Source organism: Gracilinanus agilis, chromosome 4 (genome assembly GCF_016433145.1).
Source record: "Gracilinanus agilis isolate LMUSP501 chromosome 4, AgileGrace, whole genome shotgun sequence".
Taxonomy (NCBI): domain Eukaryota; kingdom Metazoa; phylum Chordata; class Mammalia; order Didelphimorphia; family Didelphidae; genus Gracilinanus; species Gracilinanus agilis.
Window position 1 is genome coordinate 199,237,253 of NC_058133.1, and position 6,374 is coordinate 199,243,626.

Sequence of the window (6,374 nt, forward strand, 5' to 3'; positions counted from 1 at the left end):
GCACATAGTAGGAACTTAATAAAAGCTTGTTCCTTTCCCTTCCCTCACTTACGCCAAGTGTAGGGTTCCAGATATAAATGAATCATGAAAATATTTAAAGATGTATTCAAAAGCTGACTCTAATGAGCAAAGTGCTCATGGACCAGACTTATGGATATATTTCTGATATTTCACAGGATTGATGTCGGAATCCTTGAATTGAATTGAGGCTCAAATTTTATGGAACTCGAACCTCTCCCCACCTCTGCCCTCTGGAAGGCTGACATGCAATTTCTATAGCTTCTTTGTAATGGCAAAGACACACACTCAGCATTTGAATGAGATGGTGCCAGGGCTAAAGAGGAAGTAGAACTTCCAAATGATCTTCTGATCAGGGCATGTCTATGCCATTATGTTGGTATCCTTTCTTTTGTCTTGTTGCTGATTGCCAATATGATGCTAATGTTTCCATCACACCACCTGCTGGATTGACAACCCCCCATTCCCCCATTCCTGGAAACCTCAATAAAGTTCCGTTCGCCTGTCCCACTCCAGACTCTCTCACCATCCGAGGAGGAGCAGGCAGGCTGGACAAGATGCCGAAGAATCCTGTGTCTTTGACTGTTTTCTCTACCCATGTCCTTTGTCCCTTAATCTTTAACCCTTCCACCGTATTCCCTCAGGCCCCAGCCTCCCTTCCAGGTGCTCAACCCACGCAAGAAGATCTTGCAGCAGCAGCAGGCTGCTACAGTGGGTCACATATCGAGGAAGCAGCAGAGCTAGGATTTGAATTGAACTTGCCTCTCAGACCTCTTTCCTCTATCTGGAGCCGCCACTAGGAGGGTGCTGGGCTAGATGTTGTCCAAGGACTCTGCCAACTCTAGACCCGTGAGCTCTATATGGGAATGTGAGCAGTTATCTCCAGGATCCATCAGAGCACAGACTGTCTTCTCTGAAAAATGTCCTCCCTAGTGTAATAGGGTGGTGTTGGGGATGGGATATGATGGTTAGCATTGGGCCAGTATCAGGATATTAACTGTGGTTTGGGAAGGCCAACAGAACCCAGTCCAGACAGAGCCTGCTCTGAGACCACTTAGTAACAGAGAAGTTGTATTTATTCTAAGGGGAAAGGATAAATGGGAATTGGGATAACCCTAATACTAATGTCAACTAACTAAAATTTCCCAGATCTAATTTGTCCCCTCATGAGAAGTCTTCAAAGAGTTTGATCTACATCAGTGGTTCCCAAACTTTTTTGGCCTTCCACCCCCTTTCCAGAAAAAATATTACTTAGTCCCCTGGAAATTAATTTTTAAAAAATTTTCATAGCAATTAATAGGAAAGATAAATACACCCGTGGCCATCACCACTTCCCTGGATCCCTGCAGCACCCACCAGGGGGTGTTAGCACCCACTTTGGGAATCACTGAACCCTCCCTTAAGTGATATAAGAGGTAGTGGTCTATGGCAGTTTGGCAGGGCCCAAGGGAAGGTCCTAGATCCAAAAGGAACCCAGAACTGGTCTTACAGATGTTCCAGGATCACAAGGAAACACAGCAGACCATAGCAAGGCAGCAGGCAGGATGGAGAATCAGGGTAGAATCAGCCACTAAGGAAAAGCAGCTACCCTCTCCAGAAACCTCTAGCTACCCTCAGTTAACTGTCCGACCCCCACTTTCACATTCTAGAATCTCTATCCTCCTGCAACTCTCCCCTGCAGATCAAACTCACATGCTATAATCCTCTCTTACTTATAACACTAGTAGATAACTCAATGCTCTGCACATAGTAGGTGCTTAATACATTTCCGGGGGAAGGAGGGTGCAGCTAGGTGGCTCAGTGGAGAGAACAAGGTCTAGAGAAGAGAAATCCTGGGTTCCAATCTGGCTTCAGACATTTCCTAGCTGTGTGACCCTGGGCAAGTCACTTAACCCCCACTGTCTAGTGATTACAGCTCTTCTGCTTTGGAACTAACACACAGTATTGATTCTACGACCAAAGTAAGGGTTTAAAGAAAAAAATACATTATGGATGTGTATTTGATCATTTTAGTCATGTCCAATTCTTTGTGACCTCATGTGGAGTTTTCTTGGCACAGATACTGGAGTAGGTTGCCAATTTCTTTCTCCAGATCACTTTACAAATGAGGAAACTGAAACAAACAGGGTAAAATGATTTGCCCAGGGTCACATAGCTAGTGAATATCTGAGACTGGATTTGAACTCAGACCTTCCTGACTCCTGGCCTGGCCCAGTGCTCTATTCACTAGGCCACTTAGCTATATATATATATTTCTTCAGCTCAATTCAATCATCATTTACTAAGTCCCCGTTATGGGTCAAACACTGGGGTAGGCACTGGAGATATAAAACAGTTCCTGCTGTTGAGAAGCTTACCTTACTTACTGGGGTGAGACAACATGTAATCCTGACAAGTAAATATAAATATATGTAAGATAAATGCAAAGCAGGGGGAAAGGTGGCTCAGTAGATTGAGAGCCAGCCCTAGAGACAGGGGGTCCTGGGCTCAAAACTAGCTTCAGATACTTCCTAGCTGTGTGACCCTGGGCAAGTCACTTAAGCTCCACTGCCCAGCCCTTCCTGCCCTTCCCCCTTGGAACCAATACACAGTATTGTTTTTAAGACAGAAGGTAGGAGTTTTTAAACAAATAAATACAAAGTAATTTGGAAGGGAGAGGAGAGTTAGAATTAATGAGGGGAGGAATCAGGAAAGATCTCTGGCACGAGTGACAGGAACTGAGCCTTGAGGAGATCATTCCATGCAAAGCAGGGACCAGACCCAGACTAAAGCCTTTCTTATGCCCAGTTTCTCTCAGCCCCTTTCAATCCCTGCAGTTGCCTGGAGAACCGAGTTAGCAGGGCTGCTAAACCTACTCCCCAGCCAAATAGAAACTGGTTCTGGATTAACCGATGTCGTGCTTCATCTGTCACCCTGGACTCTAGAGCATACTTCCTTCCCTGGGTCTGCTGATTCCTGACTCTGGAAGGTGATCCCCTTTGTCTTACCTGGTCTTGGATACATCACAAGGGGGCCTTTCTTTTTGAAAAGGTAATCCAAGAAACAAGAGGAGAATGAAAGGATAGATGGAGACTAAGAGGCTGACAGAAACAGAGATAGAAAGATAAGAGGGACAGAGACATGTGGTGGGGGTAGGGTGTTGGCCAGTGTTGAGAAATAAAGTAGCCTGGGGCAGCTGGGTGGTTCAATGGACAGAGAGCCAGGCTGGAGCCAGGAAGGTCCTAGGTTCAAATGTGATCTCAGGCACTTCCCAGCAGTGTTATCTTGGGCAAGTCACTTAACCCCAACTGTCCAGTCCTTGAAGCTCTTCTGCTTTGGAACGAGTACTTAGTATAGATTCTAAGATAGGGTAAGGATTTAAAAAAACAAACAGGCTAGAAATAAGAACCTAGGAATGGTGTGTGACTTCATTATTCTGAAAGTTCTTTAAATATCCAATATCACACACACACACACACACACACACACACACAATCTGTCCAAGCTGGTGATTTCCTCTTTTCCCTAGGAATATTTGGTCCTTAGGAAGGACATGGAGGTAGCAGACAGCTAGGCTGTTGGATATTGCCTACAGTGGGGGAATGGTGGTAAAAAGAGACTGGGGAACAATGCCAAAGCATTTCCCTTGGACAGCATTGTGGGAAGGGGAAGATGAGTGGTGCCAAGTAAGTGTGAAACTCTATTGTGCTCCATCAAGGCACAAGGTGCCACTTCAATTACAGGCTTCTCCTTTCTTGGGTAGTGATATCCCCATACATCCTGAACAGCTTCTTAAGAAGAGGATGGGCTCTCCCCAGGATGCTTCCATGGGAATTATGCCAGTCCTTCCATTATACCAGAGTCTATAAACTATTTTGGTGTTTCTGGAGGGGCTCATTAGGGGAGGGTATGACTGTGTATATTATGTATGTCTTTTTTTTTTAACCCTTACCTTCCATCTTAGAATCAATACCGTGTATCAGTTCCAAGGCAGAAGAGCACTAAAGTTTAGGCAATGGGGGTGAAGTGACTTGCCCAAGGTCACAGAGCTAGGAAGTGTCTTAAGACCAAATCTGAACCCAGGACCTCCCATTTCTAGTCCTGGCTTTCAATCCATTAAGCCACTCAGCTGCCCCTTTATTATGCATGTCTTCAAGTGTGGCTGTGAGATAAAGATAATTTGGGAGTTCAAGGAGTGCTATCCATCATGATCATTGTTATATGGTACTGTATTCTAGGGAGACCAAAGAGGCCTCACTCTCCTATAGAGATGGCCCAACAACTCTCTAGGCTCACCCTAGGGAGAGAGTCTGTCTTGTCAGGGGCAGCATTCTCTTCTTAGAGGAGAATTCTATTTTTTCAATTTGTCCACTGGATTACTCCCAATTTCCCCAGACAGAATGAATGGTGGGTAACTCCACTGTTGGCACCAAGGAAGAAATATATATATATTGAAGATCCTCCAATTTGCAAATTATCTGGATTTCCCCAACCTCGGATCCCACAGGGAAACAGGGGACCAGGGAGGAGACTGAGATTTGTACAGGTTATCCCTGTGGCAACTCAGAGAATGGGTTCCCAGGCTGGAAAGGATTTCAATTTTATTTCTCATGTCTCCTCTCTCATCCTGAGGAAAGTATCTTGACTCAATCCCCTCTGGATTGCTCTGGGGGAAAGGGGAAGTGTTGTAATAAGATCCTGGAAACCAGGGCTGTAAGGGACCTGGAAGTCCCCAGCTGGGAATTTCTCCCAGAAGCTATTTGGGCCCCTCCTTGCAAGGGAAGGGGCACAGGGCAGGTAAAATTAACTCTAACAGCAAGGACTAGTTCAATGGACACTAAGGCATCTCTTCTGCCCCTTCTCCCTGGCTCTGCAGGCTAGACCAGAAGATAACAAAGAAGGATAGGAGAAAACTAGAGGGAAAAAAAAAAAGGGATCGCGGAAGAAGAAAGAATGTAGATAGACGCATCATGGATGCAAATCTTTGCAAATGAGATGCAGAAAATGAAGCAACTCAGAGGGCTACTTGGCCTTCTCCATTTCATTTGCTTGAGTTATGTAAGCAATATTTACATATAATGAACTTTCTGCCATTTGTAATAAATAAGTCTGTTTATTCTCTCTTTACTCAAGTCTCTTTATATTTCTCTTCCTCTTCCTCCTCTCAGGAGGGCCCTCCCAGGGAAGGGAGCACTGAGAAGGGATTGGGGGCACTAATTTCCAGGGTCTCCTGGAAAGGGACATCCATCCCTCCCCAATACACCAGGGCAGGGGATCACAGTGGTTCAGGGGCCAGCTGGAGTTGGCATTACAGCAGGAAAGATGAGTTGAGACATAGAAGGACTAGCTGGGCCCTCAAGTTCAGGTAAGAACGTGGAGTGGGATGAGGACTGAGGCCCCAAACAGGGATACCAGGGAGAGGCTCTTTTTTCCCTTCCCTCTGGGGTTTCCTATTGTTTCCTATGGGATAAAAAGGCTATCCTATGGGAAGGTAGGGGGAGAAATGAAATGACCCTGGAAATTCCAAGACACATTTTCTTCTTAAAGGGGGATTCTATTTTACAAAGGTGACCTCTGTACTGCTGCAAACTCCTAAATTAGGGGGTCATGGCATCTTCTTGCAAAACTGAAGGATGGGGCATGGAAATCAGGGTAGGAGATAAAAATCTGACAATTTCTAAGACTGGAATACGGGATTTCTCCCCAGTTTAAGAAAAGGGACCTTCATAATGTGAAAGAAAAATAGGGACCATCCACAACAATCCCACTACAGACTCCAAAAGTTCTCCTCTGGAACAAAGTAACTCATCCCTCTCTGAAAGAGAGGCCCAAATCCTCAGACGTTGGTATCACATACACATATGATCAGTGTGACATGGGCAGAAGAAGCTCCATTCTTCAGGCTGCATTCTCACCCAACTTTCTCAATGCTACTCTTCCCAGGTCACCCAGGCCTCCCATCTCCACCCTTCTAGTAGGACTCCCAGAGCCAGGTCCTGTCAGCTGGCACCCAGATTGCCTGGAGGGATTCAGGAGAAAAGACTGAGCCCTGGAGGAGACACCAAAGAATATTGGACCCAGATCATGAGGTTGATTGGCCCTTCTTGATTTTTCCAAGTTCTTGGAGACCTTCAACAGAAATAGAGGAGGTCTAGCTTTCCTTTCTCAAGGCCAAGGTCTTCCTGCCCATCCCAATACCCCCACGTTGAAGAGTGAAGAAGGGCAGTGCTAAGGGGTCTGGGAGACATAGTAGGGGAGTCTTCGGCAGTGAGTTGCTGTGTTCTTGGGGGAGGGCAAGAGAGATAGGGAGAGAGGCTAAGCCCTGGGAATCTTTCCCAATACATATTCCATTCTGTTCTCCAGGAACTTCCAGAAAG